Source organism: Eurosta solidaginis, chromosome 3, assembly GCF_040869045.1.
Source record: "Eurosta solidaginis isolate ZX-2024a chromosome 3, ASM4086904v1, whole genome shotgun sequence".
In the NCBI taxonomy this organism is placed as follows: Eukaryota; Metazoa; Arthropoda; class Insecta; order Diptera; family Tephritidae; genus Eurosta; species Eurosta solidaginis.
The window spans coordinates 171166588-171192077 of record NC_090321.1 but is presented as its reverse complement, the minus strand read 5'-3'; the positions used below and the strand labels follow the sequence as shown (position 1 = coordinate 171192077).

At 39.1% G+C, this 25490-nt stretch overlaps 1 long non-coding RNA gene across 1 annotated transcript; it reads left to right on the top strand.

Annotated features, from left to right (window-relative positions):
* Positions 1-1018: 1018 nt before the first annotated feature.
* On the top strand, positions 1019-24976 carry LOC137246785 (uncharacterized). Its single transcript, XR_010951695.1, has 2 exons — positions 1019-1361; positions 24704-24976. It is a non-coding gene; the product is annotated as an uncharacterized lncRNA (long non-coding RNA).
* Positions 24977-25490: the final 514 nt, after the last annotated feature.

The window sequence follows — 25490 nt, the reverse complement described above, 5'->3', positions numbered from 1 at the left end:
TAGGGACCACGCCCACTTTTATATAAAAGATTTTTAAAGGGGTCGTGGGCGTATAAAATAAGCTACATATATATTTCTGAAAAAGCTTTATATCAATTATATTTCTTTTCCCAAGTGGAATTATAACAAGAAGTAGGAAAAAAATGTTTGAAAATGGAAGTGGCACCTCTTACGACTAAGCAATTTTCTATATATGGGGAGCCACAACTCGAAGAAAAATTACCGGAGCGTAATGAGATTGAGTACACATATTTTTCTTATAGCAGGAAATATTTATAGTAAAAATGGACGAGATCGGTTAAAGACCACGGCCACTTTTATATAAAAGATGTTTAAAAGGTTGTGGACTAGAATGATAAGATATATTTTAGCGAAAAATAGTTTTGTATCAATGATATTTCACTTACCAAGTTTTATTGTAAGATGAAATTGGGAGACATTTTTCTTTAACCCTAGAATATCATACTTCGTCGAAACGACGACGCATGTTTTTGTTTTTGGTTTTTCTGCTTAAATTTTATGTTTTTTTTTGCTGACTTTTTGTATAGAGTCAGTGTTTGCTGAGCTCTCTTACTGTGCGCATGTACAGCTCCTTTTCGTTGGGTAAGTTTGTTTTTTTTTTGTATTTGCGTCGTCGAAACGACGAAGTATGATGTGTAATTTTTAGTGACTTGGCATGTGATTTCATAGTGTTTATTTTTTGTGTAGTTTTTTAGTGTTTACTTTAATGATTAAAATTGCAACTAGTACACGATTAACTGATAAAGAAATTGAACAATTTCTTGCAATTTGCGATGAGGAAATCGAATTGGACGATGATCAAGATCAAAATTTTGAAGATAGCAATGTATCAGATGATGAGCTATTAGAAGAAGATGAATATAATCCATCAGATGAACCAATCATTCAGATAACGACGATGTACCTTTGAACACTTTAAATGTGCGATGCCACGTGTTATGTAGAAAAGTAATTTATTTGAAATGAACTGTACAATTGAAGCTCACGCTGAGTATATAATGTTCGGTTACACTCGAACTTAAGCACCCTTATCTATTATTTTTAAATTTATTTTTACAAATAAAAAAATGTTGATTCATATGAAGTTTCAGTGTTAAAGTGTTAATGAAATAGTAAAGAGGCGAAAGTCAATGGAATCGAGCTCGAAATATTGAAATATATCATTAAAAATCATTACTTTCATGAACAAAAAATAAATATTTCAAAAGTGAAGTGAAATGAATTCGACAAGAAAGTGCGTTCTAGTTTTGTTTTGTCTGTGCGTTCTATTTTTCAGCGCCAAACGTCAAATTGAAGCAAAGCCGAGTAATGCTCTCTCTTGGGTGCTTCGCAATGCTGCGGTGTGTGTTTTTAATATAATAGGGGGACTCATAGGAACATATAAATTTATAAGGTGTAAAATTATATTCACCTAGTAATATTCTTTTTTGAACTTAATTGTCAATCAGCTGTATTATTGCCAAAAAAAAATTTTTTATTGTTATACCAATTAAAAAATGCCAAGATTAATTGAAAAAATCAAAACTAAAACGTCTCTACTAAGATATTCTTGTAAATGACTTGCTGATGTTGGAGATTTCTGATGAAAATTAACATGAAATATGATCGTAAATTTATACAAATTGTGTAAATGATTTTTCATACAAAATTTTACTGTTTGTTTACACACTAGATTATAAATTTATCCAGTTTACACAGTTTATAAGGCATTTATGAGGTTAATTGAGTCCCTTAATATTATAACGTATTTTAATTATTTAAAATTGGAGATAAAAATTAGATTACAAAATTTAAGCACTTCCTTTGATTTTGAAATTTAAACAACATCCGTTGTAAACAGGTTATCAAAAACAAAACAGTAAAGGTGGAGCCCAAACGCCGAACTTATTTTCAAGCTCATGTAGATTGGAAACTTCGCAATTACATATATTAACTGACCTGTCTTCATAGAGTATTTGCGGGTATAGTGGTTGACACTGGTAATGTAGTTCACAAGCTTTAATCGAAAACTACAAATGTTAAAGAACCTGGGGGTCAATTCACGTTCGATGAAGTGAAAAAAAAAATCATGCTCGCCTGTGAAATTTATTTTTTCACTTTATCACATCACTTTTTCATGTTAGGCGATTTGTGTTCTTTGCAATACTCGTTGTGAAAATCTAATAACAAGCACTGTGGTGAGTAAAAAAAATTATATTTTCGGTCAAAAAAAAAATGTTATTAATAAATGTAGTAAATATTTTCAACTTTTCAATAAGAAAAGAAGAAAATGCCCAATATTCGCCTTTTTAATTCTTTGAATTCTCATCTAAAATATTAAAGGTAAGTGCATTTATTGCCACTTATTATATTTAGTTATCATAAATGTACAATGGAGGGAGGAAAGAGGATAGAGAGATGGTTGTAAATAGGGAGAGGGAGAATGAGAAGTAGAGGGAAAGTAGGGACAGACGGCGTGTGGGAGAGGACTGGAAAAGGATAAGAAAATGAACAAGGAAAGAAAAGGAGAGACGAGAGGAGAGGGGGAAGACACTGCACTAGATAGATACATATGTTGTGAGGTTAAGTACTGCGACCTATTGGTTTATTGTACCCTCATTCTCTTCACAACACCTCGTCCAAACCGTGTTCTCTGAGAAAATCCAGAATGGTTCTCGGCTTCAAAGAGTGTATGTGACTATTTTCTAATTTTGGTGATCTTAGGATCCTAAGACTTCCTCTCGCGACTGCATCGCATTCCATCAGGATGTGTTCTGCAGTCTCATTTTCGCAATGCAGTGACCTGTGAGTATGCCTGTTAAAATTCTAAGGCTGCCTTTTATCTCGCTTTATATCGCTTTGAGTTGTACCCTCCTATCCTGGACTTTCGCGCCAGTGTTGTTCTCTGAGGAACGCTTATTTTTGCCTGAACTCTTCCCTTGTTGTATTTGACCCTATCGGCACGATGGACTCGGGACCTATTGGCTTTTCAGCCGCCGCCAACCTGGCAATCTCGTTGCCATCCACTCCTCTGTGCCCAGGTACCCAGGCTAAACGGATGGATATTGGCCCCTAGACTGTTTAACCTCTCTACGCACTCAAGGACTGTTGATGATTTAATCTCAACTGAAGATAGTGCCTTGAGCGCAGCCTGACTGTCGCTGAGTATAGTGATTCCCTCGTTTGTATATCCCCGCTATAAATTTATCTCTGCACGTCGGCTTATGACGAAAACTTCGGCTTGGAAGATGCTCGGATATTATCCGAGTGATAGGAACATTTTGGTTCGAGGGCCGAAGATCCCCGCTCCTGTGGCCTTCGGTGTCTTCGCGCCATTGGTGTACCATATTAGAGTGTGTTCCTCGTGAAGCACTTCAATTCTGGAGATGTCCCACATACACTTGTTCCCCAGCTCTATTTTGAAGCGCTTCTCAAACTTAATTAGCTTCCTCGTGTCATCACTGGGAAGTTGGATGAGTGGAACCTGCTCGTTCAGCTTCTCCATGTTCCGTTTCTGTATCACTTTGCCTCTTCCACGTCCTTCTTTAGCTATGTTTACTACAGTACTCCTGGCTGCCCACTCCATTATTATATATAGAGGCGTTAACTTGAGCAGCACCTCTATTGCCGCCGTCGGGCATGTTCGCATGGCTTCCATAATGCAGACACATGCCAAGCGTTAAAGCTTAGTAAGTGACTTCTGTACGGTCACCATGGTTATCCTTGATGCCCACGCAACTGCTCCATACACTATGATAGGTCTAAGTATAGTAGTATACATCCATCTTAGGATCTATGTGCTGCATCCCCAGGATCTTCCTGCAACACGTCTACACATCATTATTGGTCTTGTGGCCTTTGATATGGTGTTGTCCACGTGCTTTCTCCATAAGAGCTTAGAGTCGAACGTGACTCCCAATTATTTCACCTCGGTCGTGTGCTCCAACTGTACTCCATCCATTGCGATGTGCCTCATCCAAGCGTTAAAGCTTCGTAGGTGACTTCTGTACGGTCCCCATGGTTATCCTTGATGCCCACGCAACTGCTCCATACACTATGATAGGTCTAAGTATAGTAGTGTACATCCATCTTAGGATCTTTGTGCTGCATCCCCAGGATCTTCCTGCAACACGTCTACACACCATTATTGGTCTTGTGGCCTTTGATATGGTGTTGTCCACGTGCTTTCTCCATAAGAGCTTAGAGTCGAACGTGACTCCCAATTATTTCACCTCGGTCGTGTGCTCCAACTGTACTCCATCCATTGCGATGTGCCTCATCCGTTCCAGTTTTCTTCTCCTGGCGAAGAGCACAATGGCTGTCTTGTTAGGGTTGATACTTAGCCCTACTTCAGTACCCCATTCTTTCGTTAAACTAAATGTTCTTTGCATTGTGTCGCAAGGGGTGCTCTCAAATCTGCCTCTTACAATTATAAAAATATCATTCGCGTACCCCTGACATCGGATTCCGTTTTCTGAGAGCCTCTGTAGAAGATCATCTACTTACAGGCTCCACAGCAGGGGTGACAGGACGCCCCCTTGTGGACATCCCTTCGTTGTCTTGATCTCTACTGTAGCGTCCCCACTCAAGATTTCGTTAATCCTCGTACGCTGTAGGGCGTTTATCTACATACGGATCGGACGTTGTATCTCTCTCCTCTCGAGTGCCCCATTCACACTCTCGTGGGCCGTGTTGTCGAATGCCCCCTCTATGTCCAAAAATGCGCAGAGCGGAACGTCCCCGCATTCGTACGCACTTTTGATTTTGTGGACAGCTGATACAACGCAGTTTCTGTCGACCAGCCTGTCGTATATGCATGCTGATCTCAATGTAGTGGTATTCTATCTAGAGCCTTTGATCTAATCTAGTGGTCTCCAATCTTCTCCGTTGCTTTCAGAGCAAAGGATGTCAGATGCTGCAGTGACCAGCCAACTTAAATTTGCTGCCTATATATAGATCTTGACAAAAGAACCCCACCTACCTTTTCGTCCATATTCGGCCCATCCCTGAACAAGTAAACCGGTCCCCTTCCCCGGATGAGTCCTCTTCCCAATTCCTCTCCCGGGGAATGCTGGGGTGAATGATGCACAGGGAACAGTTATCGGCATACAATAGTCCGTCCTGTCAGGGATAAATTCGAAGGCTAGAGTGTCCGAAATCAGACAGTCCATAGCCCATATCAGTTGATCCCCTAGTAAATAATAAACTTTGGAAATTTTGGGCATTTAGCATCTCTTTAGCCTCATTCTTATGGCTCTTCCTCTTCTCCATCTTTTTATCTCCCTCCCACTCATTCTACTTCCCCTCCCAACACCCCTCTCCCTCCGCATTCCTCTCCTCTCCCTTTCTTTCCCCTCTTCTTTTCGTTTCCTTTTTTCTTCCCCTTTACCTTCTTTCTTTCCTTCACCTTTTTCTTTTCATTCTCTTTTCCTCCCCCTTCTCCTTTTCCTTATCTTTCCCCTTCTCCTTTCCTTCCCCTCTTTACGTTTCCTTTTTCCTTCCTCTTTTCCTTTTCGTTCTTCTTTCCTTCCCTTTTTTCTTCCCCTTCTCCTTTTCTTCTCCCTTACCTCTCCATCCCCCTCTCCATCTCTTCCATCTTTTTATCCCTCTCCTTCTCAGCCTTTCTCTCGTTCGCCCTCCGGATCTCTTACTCTTCTCCATTTCTTTTCCCTATACTTTTTAGTTTTCGTTTCCGTTCCCTTTTCCATCTCCTATACATTTTTCCTCTCCCTATTCCTATGCTTTTTTAACCTTATCTGTATTCTTGTATCTATTCTTATTCGCAGGATAGGGACCATTCCCAAGAAATGTGTTTACCTCAAGTGGTATGCATCACTCTTTATCACTATATATTATACTAGCCTTTGCCCGCGGCCTCGTCTTCAAAGAGAAAATAAAATATATGGACTATTCAAGCTAATCTGCTTATCAAGTTATTTGTTTAAAAAAAATTTTCATATAATAGAGTACAAAAAATAACTAAATGAGCTGATAACCTTATAGGATCCCCAAATGAATAAAATTGTCAAGAAAAAGCCACGAAATAACCCAGACGGTATCACGGACGGATCCCGAAAACCATCCAGAAATGCTCCCGGAAATGTCTCCAAATGGTCCCAGAATAGTCTCAAAAAACTCCCGAAATGACAACGACGCGATTCTAGACTGATCCAGAGAACCACACAGAAATGATCCCTGAAGGGTACCCAAATGATCCCGAAATAGTCTCGAAAAAGTTCCGGAATAACCCTGACGGGCTCCCGGGTGGATCCCTAGCACCATCAGGGAAACGTCCCTAAATTATCCCGAAAAGTCCCAAAATGACCCCGACGTGATCCCGGCCGGATCCCGAAATCCATCCAGAAATGATCCTGGAAGGGTCCCAATATGACCCCGACGGGATCCCGGAAGGGTCACAATGATCCCGAAATAACCCTGACCGGATCCCTGATAGATCCCGAAAATCATCCTGAACGGATCCCGAAAATCATCAAGAAATGATGCCAGAATAGTCCTAAAATCATCCCGAAGTAGTCCCGAAATGGCCCTGAAGGGTCCCCAAATGATCCCGAAATAGCACCAAAATGTTCCGAAATGACCCTGACGGGACCCCGGACGGATCCTGAAATAATCCCGGAATACTCCCAAAACAACCCTTACGGGAAATGATGCCGGAAGGGGCCTCAAATGATCCCGAAATAGTCTCGAAATTACCCTGACGGATCCAGAAATGATCTCGGAAGGATACCGAGAATGTCCCGAAATAACCCCGATGAGGTCACAGATGGGTTCCGAAAACCATCCAGATATGATCCCGGAAGGATCCCCAAATGACCCTAACATAGTCCCAAAATAACCCCCACGGAGGGATCCCTAAAACTATACAGAATTGATCCCGAAATGACCCCGACGGGATCCCGGACGGATCCCGAAAACCATCCAGACGGGATAAAAAGTATCCTATGTTCTAAGCAACCTCTCGCGCCAATTTTCAGCCAAATCGGCTCTTCCGTTCTTGAGTTATAAACAATGTAACTAACACCACTTTCTTTTATATATATTGTCACGGATATTAACAGCACTAAGTTATACCATCACTAAGGCGATGCCAAGGCCACGATAAGCAGTATTTACGTCAATAATCAAATCATGTATACACATATATAAGGCAGCCGAAAGATGTCACACACAGATGCATTTACTTATACGCCTATGTATGCGCGAGAGACTGTAAACTACAAACATTCACATAAATAATTCAATCATTATGTATCTACATAAACGAATAAATAATTGCGTCTACACATATGTACGTATACGAGCAGCGGAGCGGCAATGCACAAACACATGCATATATCTTATCTGAGTTGTCACAAGAGAGAGCAATAATTTGTGCACGTAGTTGTGGCTGGCAATTTTGTAGCCGAACTAACTAGTAACTTCTGGAAATCGAAGAGCCTAGAAGTATGCAGCGTAAACTATAAAAGCGGAGCAGGCGAGTAAGAAGTAATTCAGTTTGATTCGAGTTGTCAAGTAGTTTGATTAAGACGATATCTAGCGAGCAATAGCAGTATTATTTTGAATAGTAGAGTTTCATTGAGCTATCAATCTTACTTACTTAATTGGCGCTTAACCGTCTAAACGGTTATGGCCGTCCAACAAGGCGCGCCAGTCGCCCCTTCGCTCCGCCAACCGGCGCCAATTGGTCACACCAAGGGAGTTTAAATCGTTTTCCACCTGGTCCTTCCAACGGAGTGGGGGCCGCCCTCTACCTCTGCTTCCATAGGCGGGTTCCGATAGAAACACTTTCTTGGCCGGAGCATCAATCAGTGTGGTTATTAAGCAAGCTATTCGTTTCACAGTTTGTTATTGTGAAGTACTTTAATAAAGGCCATTTTGCATTATTACAAATTGGAGTTATTTATTCAACAGTTTAGTGATTCGAACTTAGCAGAGGATTGCAAATAAGAGGATTTGCAGCAAATTCGTTACAATATATATTTTTCACGGGCTAATTCAACGGTGAAAATATATTCGTTAAATGAAAAAAATTTGACAATAAATATAATTTTTTTTTAACTGAATCGCATATCAGCTTAAGTGGTGAAAAATGCTTTCACTTCACCACTTCATAGAACGTGAATTGACCCACAGGATCTATCTAAAAAGCTGGGCGTTCTTTGATGTTGTGAGTCAGATTTTATAAAAGTGTTTTTTGAGCATACATGGATATTCTGTTGACTTCCAAAACATTCAATGTTCCCAAACTGCTCTGCAGGGCATGTGAAGAAGTGAGAAACCCATCGATGAACTATTGGAATCCTAACTACGGCAACCTCCAATTTTAACTGCAGCAATTATAGAAGGCAAATTGAAAAGTTTGTAAGAAATGAGTCGAGATATCGGTGGCTAACATACTGTAACGAACATTAGCAGCACTATGGGATACTATCATCTCTAAGCCGATGCTAAGCAGTGACTTGCATGCACATCAATAATTCAATCATTATGTCTACACAACCACATGCATAAATCTGAGATACTCCCGAAAGTATGCAATGGTTGTGCAAGTTTCGCTCACACATACAAACACATGCAGATATCTTATCTGAGATGTTCCCAAAAGTATGCAGTTATAATTGTGTTCACACATACATACACGCGCATATGAGAAGCTAAAAACTTAGTAATTTTATAGCTGATGGCCAACTAGTAGATTCTGGAAATGGAAGCGCCTAGAAGATGCGAAGGAGAAATCAAAGCGTATAAAAAGGCAGCAACAGCGAAGGCGCGACAATCAGTTTCATTTAAGCAAGCTATTGGTAGTGAAGTATAAGGGTTATTGTGAAGTACTTTAATAAAGGCCATTTTGCATTATTAAATATTGGAGTTATTTGTTCAACAATTTGGCGATACGAACGTCAGTAGAAGGTTGCGAATAAAGAGCATTTGCACTAAATTCGTTACAATTGGTGTCAGAAGAGGAATTGTTGAATAAATTCCAGAGGACAACAAGGACATGGCAAAGTTAATTGAATTGAAGATCCAGCAACTGAAGAAGGAGTTGGAGGGCCGTGGATTGATCACAAGCGGCATTAAACTCGAACTTCAGGCACGACTGCGAGAGGCAATGGAAGCAGAAGGAATTAACGTGGAAGAGTATGTCTTTCATCTCGATGTCGACGAGACAACAACAAAAATTGAAGAGAAAAACGAAACATCGAAGACACTTACGAGCACAGACTTGAACACTATTTTGGCTGCAATATCTGCTCAAACATCGACAGTCTCATTTCAACTGGCAGAACAGAAGACATATATGGCATCGCAATTGGAACCACAGGAGACACGTATAACCTCCAAGATTGAAGCCCAGGAAAGACAAATGTCATCTCAACTGGAATCGCAAGAGACACGTTTAACATACAAGATGGACTCACAGGAGACACGTATATCCGAAATGTCGTCAGAAATAGCATTCAGGATTGAAGCACAGGAGGCACGTATATCCCAAATGTCGGGACAAATTTCAGCACAGGTATCATCGCAGATCTCTGCACAACTAGAAGCCCGTTTAGACGAAAAAATAATGCAGTTTAAGAACAAAATCGAGGTTGAGATAGATGCTTTAAAAGGTCGTATACAGGAGCTGCAACTAAATCGCCCAGTTGTTTCAGCAAGCAATACGAAGGTAAAAGCGCCATCTTTTGACGGCTCTGTTCTTTTCCAGGTATTTAAGCTCCAGTTTGATAAGACCGCAACAGTGAACAACTGAAATGCTGAAGACAAAGTTGCTGCACTATTCGTGGCATTGAAAGAATATGCTGCTGAAATACTACAGACGATTCCCGAGGGAGAGCGGAACAACTACGAAACTTTGATGAGTGCTCTAGAGAGGCGATACGGAAGCGAGCATAGAAAACAGATATACCAAATTGAGTTGCAAAACCGTCTCCAAAGAGCGAATGAGAATTTGTAGGAGTTTGCCTCGGATATTGAAAGATTGGCGCATCTCGCAAATGCGGACGCACCCGTGGAATACACCGAGAGGGTAAAATCCAGAGTTTTATAAATGGCATATGGGACGTGGAAACGAAGCGTGCTACATACGCAAACCCAAAGCTGACATTTGTTGAAACAACACCCCAAACACTGACTCAGAAAACAGCCTCACTTTTAAGCAAGCCAGCGTACACAGCCCATCGTGTGGAAGTGAAAAGGCCAGATTGGGTATACAAAATTTTGGAAGCACTGAAGGGATCACAATAGAAAAATACGGGAGTTATGAAATGTTTCAAGTGCGGAAACCCAGGTCACATTATACGCAATCATATTTGACCAGGATGGTTCCAAACCAGGCCGCACCAATGTTTTGAAACATCAAATTGACACTAGAGACGCGAGGCCGATACGTCAAGCTCCTCGTCGTGTTCCACTGGCCAAGCGGGAAGTTGTGAGTCAAATCGTACAAGAAATGAGCTACAGCGGCGTCATCGAACCATCAGCTAGTCCATGGAGCTCACCGGTGGTACTTGTGAAGAAGAAGATGAACGTCGTCACGAAAAAGGATAGCTACCCATTGCCAAGAATTGACGACACTCTGGACTCGCTCTCTGGTACGAAATGGTTTTCCACACTGAACTTGAAAAGTGGCTACTGGCAAGTGGAGGTGAAGGAGGAAGAAAAAGAAAAAGCAGCCTTCAGCGTCGGAGATGGTCTTTTAAAATTTACAGTAATGCCTTTTGGACTTTGTAATACACCAACTACTTTTGAGAGACTAATGGATCAGGTATTGAAAGGACTGAATTAGAAACCATGCTTGGTATACCTGGACGACATCATCGTATTGGGCAAGAACTTCGATGATAATCTTAAAAACTTGGAGGAAGTTTTCCAGAGAATAGCTGGCGCTGGTCTGAAACTAAGTCCCAAGAAGTGTGCGCTGTTCAAAAAGGAAGTAAATTATTTGGGTCACAAGGTAACGACAGAGGGTATCTGCACTGCGAACGAAAAGATAGAGGCAGTAAAGGATTGGCCAAGACCACAGAACTTGCATGAATTAAGAAATTCCTTAGGCTGTGCACATATTACCGCCGATTTGTACCAAACTTTTCCTGCGTAGCCCATAGCCTCCATGAGCTTACAAGAAAAAATAAAGCTTGTGAATGGAAGAAGGAGCAAGAAGTGGCTTTCCAAACATTGAAAGAGCGTTTGTGCACTGCCCCAATGTTGGCATATCGGATTCCAGGAGCAACCTTTATTCTAGATACAGATGCGAGTGGATATGCTATAGGAGGCATTTTATCACAACTAGTCGATGAACAGGAGAAGGTAGTTGCATACCACATCCGTTCGATTGGAAAACCAGAGAGGAACCATTGCGTTATACGGAGAGAGCTGTTGGCATTGGTAGAGTGCATTAAATATTTTCACAAATACCTCTACGGCCAGCGATTCCGCGTCAGGACAGATCACGCAGCGTTGAAATGGCTTCTGCAGTTCCGTAATCCAGAAGGACAATTGGCACGGTGTATCGAGCTACTACAAAGCTATGACTTTTCCATTGAGCATCGAAAAGGTAGTACCCATGGAAATTCTGATGCAATGTCACGAAGACCATGTAGTTTGGAATGCAAGCACTGCTCAAAGGCCGAGGCTAAAGAAGACATTATAGATATCCGGCTAATGGCTATAACGTGTATGGATGAATGGGACAAGGAACAACTAATAAAGTGTCAGCTAGAAGATACAGATCTGTCACATGTTATGCAAGGGCTCGAACGAAACGAAAGACCAAACAGAGAAGAGATGTCAGCAGAGAGACCCATTGCGAAGTCATATTGGGCACAGTGGAACAGTTTAGAATTGATATCCGGTTGCTTGCATCGAGTATGGGAGAATGAGAATGGTCAATTCAACAAGAAACTGATAGTTGTTCCCAGAAAGAGGATTCGTGACGTGCTCAGCGAACTGCATAATGGTCCAAGCGGAGGTCATTTTGGAATCAAAAAGACGCTCGAGAAGATTAAACAGAGATTCTCTTGGGTTGGTTGCCGTCAGTCGGTCACTGATTGGATTGTGAACTGTGAGGTTTGCAGCAGAGCGAAAGGGCCCAAAACCCGAAGTCATGGCCAGATGAAGAAATATAACTGAGGTGCGCCATTTGAAAGGATCGCTATGGATGTCGCAGGTCCATTTCCTACTAGCAACTGCGGAAACAAATATATACTGGTGGTTATGGATTATTTCAGCCAGAGGTATACCCAATCCCAAATCAAGAAGCGGAAACATTAGCAGAAGTGTTTATAAACAATTGGGTTGCAAATTATGGGGTACCAATGGAGTTACATTCTGACCAAGGCAGGAATTTCGAATCAGCTGTGTTCCAGGAAATGTGTAAATCATTGGGCATTCGAAAAACACGGACAACTGCATTCCATCCTCAGTCCCATGGTATGGTGGAACGTTTCAACAGAACCTTGGAGGAGCATTTAAGGAAAGTAGTAGACAAGTACCATAAGGAGTGGGATACCCGCATACCATTATTCTTGATGGCTTACCGATCAGCAGTGCATCAGATAACGGGCCAAACCCCTGCAAAAGTAATTTTTGGCAATGACCTTCGACTGTCAGCTGATTTGAAGTTTGAGATAGATGCCGATGCGGAGAGAAATGTCAAGAAATCCACCGGTGTCTTGGAAGAAGAGCTGATCATGTACCTCTATCTTTTAAATCAACGAGCAAAGATTATTAGTGACAAGATGAAAGCCAGATACGATAAAGCGCTTAATTCGGAAGGTTTTCAGGAAGGAGATTTGGTGCTGTTATGCAACCCACAACGAAAAAAAGGTTTGTCCCCGAAATTGCAGTGTAATTGGGAAGGCCCATACAAAGTTATAAAATGGATCAACGATGTAGTTTACAGCATACAAACCACGAACCAAAATGAAAGTGGTTCATTTGGAAAGGCTGGCAGCGGGACGATCAGGCTTAGGTGGAGAGCAGTGTAAAAAATATTAGCAGCGGGATACTATCATCTCTAAGCCGATGCTAAGCAGTGACTTGCATGCACATCAATAATTTAATAATTATGTCTACACATATGTACATATACGCAGCGAAGAAGCAACGCACAACCACATGCATAAATCTGAGATACTCCCGAAAGTATGCAATGGTTGTGCAAGTGTCGCTCACACATACAAACACATGCAGATATCTTATCTGAGACGCTCCCAAAAGTATGCAATTATAATTGTGTTCACACATGCACGCGGATATGAGAAGCTAAAAACGTAGTAATTTTATAGCTGATGGCCAACTAGTAGATTCTGGAAATGGAAATTCCTAGAAGATGCGAACGAGAAATCACAGAGAATAAAAAGGCAGCAGCAATGGAGGCGCGACAATCAATTTCATTTAAGCAAGCATTTGGTAGTAAATTATCAGTGTTATTGTGAAGTACTTTAATAAAGGCCATGTTGCATTATTAAATATTGGAGTTATTTATTCAACAGTTTAGCGATACGAACGTAAGTAGAAGGTTGCGAATAAGAGGATTTGCACTAAATTCGTTACAATATTGTGACGAATAATAGCAACACTAAGGCATACTATCATCTCTAAGCCGATACTAAGCAGTCACTTGTATCTACATAAACAAATCAATCATTATGTCTACACATATGTGTGTACATACAAGAAGCGGAGAGATATGCACAAACACATGCATATATCTGAGATAACTCACAAAAGTATGCAATCATCAATCACATAAACACGATCATATTGCTATGCGAGAAGCTATAACGTGCATCTATAGTTTATAGCTGGTAATTTTAAAGATGGTAACTAAGTAGTAAGTTCTAGAAACACCTAGAAGTATGCGAACGAGGAAATCGAAGAGTATGAAAGAGCGCAAGCTGAGCATTCATGGATTCAGTTTGATTTGAGCACGCTATTGGTTGCGAAGTATAAGTCTTATTATGAAGTGCTTTAATAAAGGCCATTTTGCTTTACTGAATATTAGAATTATTTATTCAACAGCTTAGCGATACAAACGATAGTATAAGGTTGCAAATAAGCGGAATTGCACTAAATTCGTTACAATATGTAAATGTCCGATCAAAGTGCGAAAAAGAACAATAAATTCTGACATCATAACTCGCGTTAGTGCTGTTTTTATATTTCCGGAATATAAAAACCAAAATATTCTTCTCCAAAGAACGCACCGCCTGCACAGCGTCTGTTTGTCATTTGTCAGGGTCAGTTCACATTTCTAACTTCACAGTCGTTCAGACTTTTTTTAAGTTTTAAAAAACCAGCTGCATCTGAACCTGTGCCTTATATCGGGTCATTATTGTCACACTCGCAGTGAAGTTACTGATCTTGCATGCGAACACAAGGTCACCATCGTTACATTGCCCTCTCAGTTCGACCGATCTTTTCTTATGCAAAAAATATGCAACAAAGGCCATTAGCAAAAAGTGGAATGCCTCAGATTATCCACCTGCTAAGAAATCGAATTAAATAATCATTCCTATTAAGTCATTTGCTAATTGAAGTTCAGGTGGTAGTGTAGAAACTCCTTCCGACATTCCACCAACAAAAAAAAACCTCATATAACTGTTGCGAAAAACTGTTTCGGGATGAGGGTATTATAAAGCCATAGGTGTCCTGTTTACAATGCGAGGAAATTTGGGCGCATCAACGAGGTACTCTCAACCGTAGTGCTACTTTTCTTAGCGTTTAGTGTAAGTGAGTCTAAGATCCTTTTTTAAAATATCAAACCAATTTATTTGCAATTTTTTGGAAACGAAATGAAATTTGGCTTTGCGTTCCTTGTCAGGAACTATCTCAGAGTCTTTTCCTCATCTGAACTTTAAATTTTATCTGCAATATAAACACAAATTTTGTTCACCAAAAATTATTTATCGGACAGGTAAAACCTGCAGTTTACTTCAGTCTCATATGATTTTTTTAAAGTTTAAATACATTTCGTTTTTAATTTTTCAGTTTTTAAGGCGGGTTGCCTAAGTTGCACCTAAATACACAAAAAACCTAAATCACTGGAAAATGTCGGCAAGGCAGTGCAAAATAAAAAGAGAAGACTATATTCACTTGCTTTGCATACTTCATTCCATGTTTCTTCCACCAAAACAATTTTCGGGAGCTCGAAAAACTTATTAAAAACATTCTTTTCTAGGCAGATATCTATATATACATATAAAAAGAAGTGTACATTTTGATTGTCACTCCATAACTCGAGAACGGATAGAAAGACTGCCATGATAATTTTAGTTAAGATACAGGAAGGAGAGATGATGGTTAGTTGATTTTGAAATCCCAAATCGGTTTAGCCATAAGAATATAAAAATCAAATTCTGTGTATATGTTCGCTATGAAAACGTATTTCCCACACTTCAATCATCACCAAATTTTGGTTATAGGTTCTTTCGACCAACGGGAAGGTTTTAGCCTAAAAATAATTTCGATATATAAAAGGGGCGTGGCACCTCCTATACAAATGGTATCTTTGGTACTGCATAACTCTGAAGGTATACATGCCAGAACATTGAAATTCAGTAAGGAGTTATATGAGGTCAATTCCTAACACCACCAAGAAAATGTGGGATTGGGAAAACGGGGCGATGAAGATAAAATTGTGAATTATCCAATTGAATTTCTAAACTCTTTAGAGCCACCTGGAATACCTGCGCATATATCAACTTTGAAAATTGGCTCACCAATCATGCTTCTTCGGAATTTAAACCCACCAAAATTGTACAAATGGACTTTGCGTTTAGAAATTAATACCGAATTTAATTGAAGCAAAAATCATCAGCGGTAAAAGCAAAGGTGAAGATGTGATCATACCACGGATCCCAATCATTCCTACAGATTTGCCATTCAATTTTAACCGCTTACAGTTTCCTGTACGCCTTGCTATTACAAGCACAAGGACAATCGCTTACTATTGCATGCTTAAATTTAGAGTCCGTGCTTTTCCCATGACCAGCTATATGTTGCTTCCTCTAGAGTTGGAAAACCAAAAAATTTGCTTATCTTTGCACCGAACGAAAAAACCAAAAATATTATGTACCCACTTGCATTACAATAAGATACAATAATAAAATGTTTTAAACGAAAATTTTACCAAATATGCGTACAAAATTCAATTCAATTTACAGAACAATAAATTAAATTATCAGAAAACAAGTAAGGAAGGTTAAGTTCGGGTGTAACCGAACATTACATACTCAGTTGAGAGCTATGGTGGCAACATAAGGGAAAATAACCATGTAGGAAAAAGAACCGAGGGTAACCCTGGAATGTGTTTGTATGACATTTGTATCAAATGAAAGGCATTAAAGAGTATTTTATGAGGGAGTGGGCCATAGTTCTATAGGTGGACGCCATTTAGGGATATCGCCATAAAGGTGGATCAGGGTTGACTCTAGAATTTGTTTGTACGATATGGGTATCAAATTAAAGGTATTAATGAGGGTTTTAAAAGGGAGTGGTGGTAGTTATATAGGTGGTCGCCTTTTCGAGATATTGGTATAAAAGTTGACCAGGGGTGACTCCTTAGTTCTATAGGTGGACGCCTTTTCGAGATATCGCCATAAAGGTGGACCAGGGGTGACTCTAGAATGCGTTTGTACAATATGGGTATCAAACGAAAAATGTTAATGAGTATTTCAAAAGGGCGTGGGCCTTAGTTCTATAGATGGTCGCCTTTTCGAGATATCGCCATAAAGGTGGACCAGGGGTGACTCTAGAATGTGTTTGTACAATATGTCTATCAAAACAAAGGTGTTAGTGAGTATTTTAAAAGGGCGTGGGGCTTAGTTCTATAGGTGGACGCCTTTTCGAGATATCGCCATAAAGGTGGACCAGGGTTGACTATAGAATGTGTTTGTACGATATGGGTATCAAATTAAAGGTATTAATGAGGGTTTTAAAAGGGAGTGGTGGTAGTTGTATAGGTGGTCGCCTTTTCGAGATATTGGTATAAAGGTGGACCAGGAGTGACTCTAGAATGCGTTTGTACGATATGGGTATCAAAAGAAAGGTGTTAATGCGTATTTTAAAAGGGAGTGGGCCTTAGTTCTATAGTTGGACGCCTTTTCGAGATATCGCCATAAAGGTGGACCAGGGGTGACTCTAGAATGTGTTTGTACGATATGGATATCAAATTAAAGGTATTAATGAGGGTTTTAAAAAGGAGTGGTGGTAGTTGTATAGGTGGTCGCTTTTCGAAATATCGGTATAAAGGTGGACCAGGGGTGACTCTAGAATTTGTTTGTACGATATGAGTATCAAAAGAAAGGTGCTAATGAGTATTTTAGAAGGGAGTGATCCTTAGTTCCATAGGTGGACGCCGTTTCGAGATATCGCCATAAAGGTGGACCAGGGGTGACCCTAGAATTTGTTTGTATGATATGGGTATCAAATGAGAGGGGTTAATGAGCATTTTAAAAGCGTGCAAATAAAACTAGATTATTCCACTATTATCCCAACGTTTCGCTAATCTTTGTTAGCATCTTCAGGGGGGTATTTATTTTAAAAATCCCTGCCACAAACAAAGGTTAAAATTGCAAGATAGTTAAATGAGTAAAAATTTTTTTAACAAGAAACACTTACACTATTGGATTTCGTATCGAAAACATGAACATAAAACAACAAAAACATTAGTCACTTAAACATATACATGAATAAACTATAATCAGTACCATCTAACCATCATGGTAGTCTTGTCAATACTAAATATTCTTATTTTTATATTTGTAAACATGCTATGTAGGCGGCAGCAATGTTTTCTGTATCCTCGCGTTTTTTCATTGTCTTTTCTCGTCTTTCCATTATTCTCAGGCTTTCCAATGTGTATCTTGTTGTTATTCTCTTTTCTTTGTCTATAATTTTCGCGTTTTTAAAATCAGCTGTATGACCACTTGTCAACATTTGCTGTGATAACGCTGTGCTGGTCTTTTTTTTTTTATGTCAGCTTCATGTTCTCCCAGTCTAACAGCTAAGGCTCGCTTTGTTGTGCCAATATATATTTTATCGCATTTTTCATGTCCTCTTCCTTTGCATTTTATCTCGTATATAACGTTGTTTTGTTGTTGAGGCTGTATAGGATGTTTTGTTTTTGTATATATTGTAGAGACGGTGTGGTTTGATTTGTAAGCAAGGGTTGTGTGTTGTGTTGTTGCTATATTGTGATGAATATTTTCTGTCAACTTTGGAATGTATGTAACGCTGTAGAATTTCTTTTGTGTTTGTACTTCAGTACTTGTTCTTTTATCGGGTTGGTTGTTGTTTTTCATGGTCTCCTGGTCTATAAGTTCGCGTATTAAATTTATCGGGTAATTGGTTTTTCTTAGGATTGATAAATTTTATTTTAAAAAGAGAACTGATCGGAATATACAATTAATACAATTAGTTATATTTTGCGTCAATAAACTAATCCAAATACCATGTTTCATCCCTTTTTTCGTATTTGGTATAGAATAATGGCATTTTTTTCGTTTTTCGAAATTTTCGATATCGAAAAAGTGGGTGTGGTCATAGTCGGATTTCGGCCATTTTTTACGCCAATACAAAGTGAGTTTAGATAAGTACGTGAACTGAGTTTAGTAAAGATATATCGATTTTTGCTCAAGTTATCGTGTTAACGGCCGAGCGGAAGGACAGACGGTCGACTGTGTATAAAAACTGGGCGTGGCTTCAACCGATTTCGCCTTTTTTCACAGAAAACATTTATCGTCCTAGAATCTAAGCCTCTACCAAATTTCACAAGGATAGGTAATTTTTTGTTCGACTTATGGCATTAAAAGCATCCTAGACAAATTAAATGAAAAAGGGCGGAGCCACGCCCATTTTGAAATTTTCTTTTATTTTTCCATTTTGTTGCACCATATCATTACTGGAGTTGAATGTTGACATAATTTACTTATATACTGTAAAGATATTAAATTTTTTGTTAAAATTTCACTTTAAAAAATTTTTTTTAAAAGTGGGCGTGGTCGTTCTCCGGTTTTGCTAATTTTTATTAAGCGTACATATAGTAATAGGAGAAACGTTCCTGCCAAATTTCATCATGATATCTTCAACGACTGCCAAATTACAGCTTGCAAAAATTTTAGATTACCTTCTTTTAAAAGTTGGCGGTGCCACGCCCATTGTCCAAAATTTTACTAATTTTCTATTCTGCGTCATAAGTTCAACTCACCTACCAAGTTTCATCGCTTTATTCGTCTTTGGTAGTTAATTATCGCACTTTTTCGGTTTTTCGAAATTTTCGATATCAAAAAAGTGGGCGTGGTTATAATCCGATATTGTTCATTTTAAATAGCGATCTGATATGGGTGCTCAGGAACCTACGTACCAAATTTCATCAAGATACCTCGAAATTTACTCAAGTTATCGTGTTAACGGACATACGGACATGGCTCAATCAAATTTTTTTTCGATCCTGATGATTTTGATATATGGAAGTCTATACCTATCTCGATTCCTTTATACCTGTACAACCAACCGTTATCCAATCAAAGTTAATATACTCTGTGAGCTCTGCTCAACTCAGTATGACAAAACAGAAAAAATAACGCAACATTCATTCTATCTCGGGCGTTACAACGTACGCCTGGTAAAGCTAGTTTCATATTAAACAAGTAAGGAAGGCTAAGTTCGGGTGTAACCGAATATTACATACTCAGTTGAGAGCTGTGGAGACAAAGTAAGGGAAAATCACCATGTTGTAAAAAGAACCTAGGGTAACCCTGGAATGTGTTTGTATGACATGTGTATCAAATGGAAAGTATTAAAGAGTATTTTAAGAGAAAGTGGGCCATAGTTCTATAGATGGACGCCATTTACGGTTATCGCCATAAAGGTGGACCAGGCTTAACTCTAGAATTTGTTTGTACGATATGGGTATCAAATGAAATGTATTAATGACAATTTTAAAAGGGAGTGGGCCTAAGTTCTATAGGTGGACGCTTTTTCGAGATATCGCCATAAAGGTGGACCAGGGGTGACTCTAGAATTTATTTTGTACGATATGGGTATCAAATGAAAGGTATTAATAAGTATTTTAAAAGGGCGTGAGCCTAAGTTCTATAGATGGAGGCCTTTTCGAGATATCGCCATAAAGGTGGACCAGGGGCCACTCTAGAATTTGTTTGTACTATATGGGTATCAAATGAAAGGTGTTAGTGAGTATTTTAAAAGGGAGTGGGCCTTAGTTCTATAGGTGGACGCCTTTTCGGAATATCGTTATAAAAGTGGACCAGGGTTGACTCTAGAATGCATTTGTACAATATGGGTATCAAACGAAAGGTGTTAATAAGTGTTTTAAAAGGGAGTGGGCCTAAGTTCTATAGGTGGACGCTTTTTCGAGATATCGCCATAAAGGTGGACCAGGGGTGACTCTAGAATTTATTTTGTACGATATGGGTATCAAATGAAAGGTATTAATGAGTATTTTAAAAGGGCGTGAGCCTAAGTTCTATAGATGGTGGCCTTTTCGAGATATCGCCATAAAGGTGGACCAGGGGTGACTCTAGAATTTGTTTGTACTATATGGGTATCAAATGAAAGGTGTTAATGAGTATTTTAAAAGGGCGTGGGCCTTAGTTCTATAGGTGGACGCCTTTTCGAGATATCGCCATAAAGGTGGACCAAGGGTGACTCTAGAATTTGTATGTACGATATGGGTATCAAATGAAAGGTGTTAATTAGTATTTTAAAAGGGCGTGGGCCTTAGTTCTATAGGTGGACGCCTTTTCGAGATATCGCCATAAAGGTGGACCAGGGTGACTCCAGAATTTGTTTGTACGATATGGGTATCAAATGAAAGGTGTTAATGAGTATTTTAAAAGGGAGTGGGCCTTAGTTTAGGTGAACGCTTTTTCGAGATATCGCCATAAAGGTTGGCCAGGGGTGACTCTAGAATTTTTTTGTACGATATGGGTATCAAATGAAAGGTGTTAATGAGTATTTTAAAAGGGCGTGGGCCTTAGTTCTATAGGTGGACGCCTTTTCGAGATATCGCCATAAAGATGGACCAGGGGTGACTCTAGAATTTGTTTGTACGATATGGGTATCAAATGAAAGGTGTTGATGAGTATTTTAAAAGGGCGTGGGCCTTAGTTCTATAGGTGGACGCCTTTTCGAGATATCGCCGTGAAGGTGGACCAGGGGTGACTCTAGAATTTGTTTGTACGATATGGGTATCAAATGAAAGGTGTTGATGTGTATCAAATGAAAGGTATTAATGAGTATTTTAAAAAGGAGTGGGCCTTAGTTCCATATGTGAACCCCTTTTCGAGATATCGCCATAAACGTGGACCAGGGGTGACCCTAGAATGTGTTTGTACGATATGGGTATCAAATTAAAGGTATTAATGAGGGTTTTAAAAGGGAGTGTCCCTTAGTTGTATATGTGAAGGCGTTTTCGAGATATCGACCAAAATGGGGACCAGGATGATCCAGAACATCATCTGTTGGGGACCGCTAATTTATTTGTATATGTAATACCACGAACAGTATTCCTTCCAAGATTCCAAGGGCTTTTGATTTCGCCCTGCAAAACTTTTTCATTTTCTTCTACTTAATATGGTAGGTGTCACACCCATTTTACCAAGTTTTTTTCTAAATTTATATTTTGCGTCAATAGACCAATACAATTACCATGTTTCATCCCTTTTTTCGTATTTGGTATATAATTATGGCATTTTTTTTCATGTTTCGTAATATTCGATATCGCAAAAGTGGGCGTGGTCATAGACGGATTTCGGCCATTCTTTACACCAATACAAAGTGGGTTCAGATAAGTACGTGAACTGAGTTTAGTAAAGATATATCGATTTTTGCTCAAGTTATCGTGTTAACGGCCGAGCGGAAGGACAGACGGTCGACTGTGTATAAAAACTGGGCGTGGCTTCAACCGATTTCTCCTTTTTTCACAGAAAACAGTTACCGTCCTAGAATCTAAGCCCCTACCAAATTTCACAAGGATTGGTAAATTTTTGTTCGACTTATGGCATTAAAAGCATCCTAGACAAATTAAATGAAAAAGGGCGGAGCGACGCCCATTTTTAAATTTTCTTTTATTTTTGTATTTTGTTGCACCATATCATTACTGGAGTTGAATGTTGACATAGTTTACTTATATATTGTAAAGATATTAACTTCTCTTTTAAAATTTGAATTTAAAAAAAGAATTTTTTTAAAAGTGGGCGTGGTCGTTCTCCGATTTTGCTAATTTTTATTAAGCAGACATATAGTAATAAGAGTAACGTTCCTGCCAAACTTCATCATGATATCTTCAACGACTGCCAAATTATAGCTTGCAAAACTTCTAAATTACCTTGTTTTAAAAGTGGGCGGTGCCACGCCCATTGTCCAAAATTTTACTAGTTTTCTATTCTGCGTCTTAAGTACAACTTACCTACCAAGTTTCATCGCTTAATCCGTATTTGGTAATGAATTATCGCACTTTTTCGATTTTTCGAAATTTTCGATATCGAAAAAGTGAGCGTGGTTATTGTCCGATAAAGTTCATTTTAAATAGCGATCTGAGATGAGTGCCCGGGAACCTACATACCAATTTTCATCAAGATACCTCAAAATTTACTCAAGTTTTCGTGTTAAAGGACAGACGGACGGACGCACATGGCTCAATCGAATTTTTTTTTCGATACTGGTGATTTTGATATATGGAAGTCTATATCTATCTCGATTCCTTTATACCTGTACAACCAACCGTTATCCAATCAAAGTTAATATACTCTGTGAGCTCCGCTCAACTGTGTATAAATATGTCCAAGGCATGGTGCTCGTCATTTTTTCTTTTTTATTTAAAATAACTATGAAATTAATTTAGTCGTATTCGTTAATATAAAATCCATGAAAATTAGAAAAATTCGTAACATTTTTCAATCTGGTAGCTTGTTTTTGATGAAATTGTCATTGTCCCCGCAAAAGTCAAGTAGCTAACGTCACACTAAATGGAACTACCTCCAATTTTTGTATAATGTTTCAACCTAAATTGAAATGTCAAACTTGAACAACAAAATAGAAATTGATTTTTATTTTATTTATTTTTGTCGATATGCGCTTATGCATGTACCATGGCATGTACCGTTTTGTTCAGTGGACGATGGCTGTTGCTTTAGTTGGTATGGCAACTGGGCTTCCAATATAGTGTGGTGCTGTTGGCGGAGTCTCCAAATGGTTCCTCGTGGATGCTGGATTTAGAAGACTACAAAATGAGGATCAATCGTGCATCACAATCCTCTCACAATGACCAGCCATGTGGCCCTAGAGTGTTAGTGAGATATAGTTGACATGCCGAGTGTAAACAATTTCGTGGTGAATGTTCCTCTCCACCAGCTGGTAAAAATTTCAAAATAAGTTTCATGGCGGAACCATACAAGGTGGCAGCATGGTGACATACCTACAAACATAAATAAAAATACCATGTACATACTGTGTTTTTGTAAATGCGATGGACTAATGTCAAAATCGTACTGCGCCAAGAGTTGATGTATCAAAGTGCAAATCAGCTGTCCCGTGCTGCCACCTTGTATAGTTCCGCCATGACAAGTTTGAAGTCTGAATTTTTTTTTAATATTTGACAAAATATTCACCGCTTTGAGTACAGCTGTAGGAAAAAACGTTGATGAGTGATTTTGTACCGTCATGATTGCCGTAATACTTTTGCCCAGGCGCTATTACGTTACGATCAACTTCACCGTCTTACTAGTTTCCACATAATTACTTTAAAATTGAACCATTTTTGACAACGTACTCTAACTCTATGTAACGGCCGCTATATAGCGGCACCGCTTTCGAGGAAACCAATCCTTAAGATTATGGTTTCTTGCGTCCTTTATTCGCAATCCTTGTACAAACTGATCAAGGTATTTTGATTAAGAATGCATGCAAATTTTTGATTTTAAAGACGAAAATGGATGAGTATATTACCATGTCACCCGCACTTACACTAACTATAGTTAGAAACCGGATGGCGCCGAACTTTTTGGTTAAGCCTTAACGAAGAGCACCGTGAAGGACTATTGTTTTAACTTCAAAATTAAAATTCATCTTTATGTCGTATTTTACGACACATTTTAATGGTTGGTTGTACAGGTACAAAGGAATCGATATAGACTTCCATATATCAAAATCATCAGTACCAAGATAAATGTTGATTGAGTGAAATCGCCCATTTTTTATATACATATATAACATTTTGGAACTCATATTAAGACTCTTGATACAAATATGAAAAACTTTTTGGAAATGGGCGTGGCATCGCCCTTTTTATGGCTAAGCAATTTTCTATGTTTCGAGAGCCATTACTCGAAGAAAAATTACCGGATCGTAATAAGATTGGGTACACATATTTTCCAAATAGCAGGAAATATTTCTAGTAAAAATGGACGGGATCGGCTAAAGACTACGGCCACTTTTATATAAAAGATATTTTAAGGATCGTAGACTAGAATAATAAGATATACATATCTTAGCGAAAAATAGTTTTGTATCAATGATATTTCACTTACCAAGTTTTATTGTAAGAGGAAATTGGGAGAGAATTTGAAGATACATAGAAGATTAAAACACCCAACTAAATTTATTATGTTCAGTTTCAGTGTAAATTATGTTTCCCAACACTTTTTATCATTTCAAGGCAATATCTCGGGAATCGCTTATTCCTCATAGTCGTGTGAAACGTATACGGAGAGATGCTTTCGATGGTGTATCCAAACAGGGCCCCGAGTTCCAAAATGCCAGCGAACGTGTTAAGGAACATTTTCCTGGATGGGCTGATGATCAGGAAGATCCACAAATAATTTAACAAGTTTACTATAACAGCGACAAGGAGGTGCATTGTGTGGTGGCCATTATAAATATATTTTTATGTTTTTAAAATATTATTCAAATAAATATTTAACGTTCCGTTCATCTGTGTATTGCTATCTTAATGGACTACATTAGAAGGGTATGCTGTCTAGGCCGAAATACATTCGGTTCGACACTTGCAGTGAGTATAACTAAATTCTCCATAAATCTTCTGCAGTGCGTAAGCGACTTTACGAGTTTTTTTTTATTTATTTGTTAAGTGAAACCGATTGCCTACTCAGTCCGAAGTAAAAATTGTGGGCAAGTGTAGGTTAGGTTAAGGTGCGTACGTGGGTGTTACCCACATTTCCACTCGGAGACATTTTTGTCCATTGTGAGTGCCCTCAGTAAGTACAGGGTGGCGGCAAATTCATTTTGCCCGATTACCTCCTTGTGGCCCTAAACGAACCACTTGCTTTCCCTGATGAATCCAAGAAGAAGCGAGACGTCCACCTTCCCAACCTCTGCCAGGCTGTCGAAGAAGCGTGAGCCCAGAAATCTCAGCCTTTTTCTTTGAAGCGCCGGACATCGGTAGAGAAAGTGATAGATCGACTCCTCCACGTCCTCATCCTGAC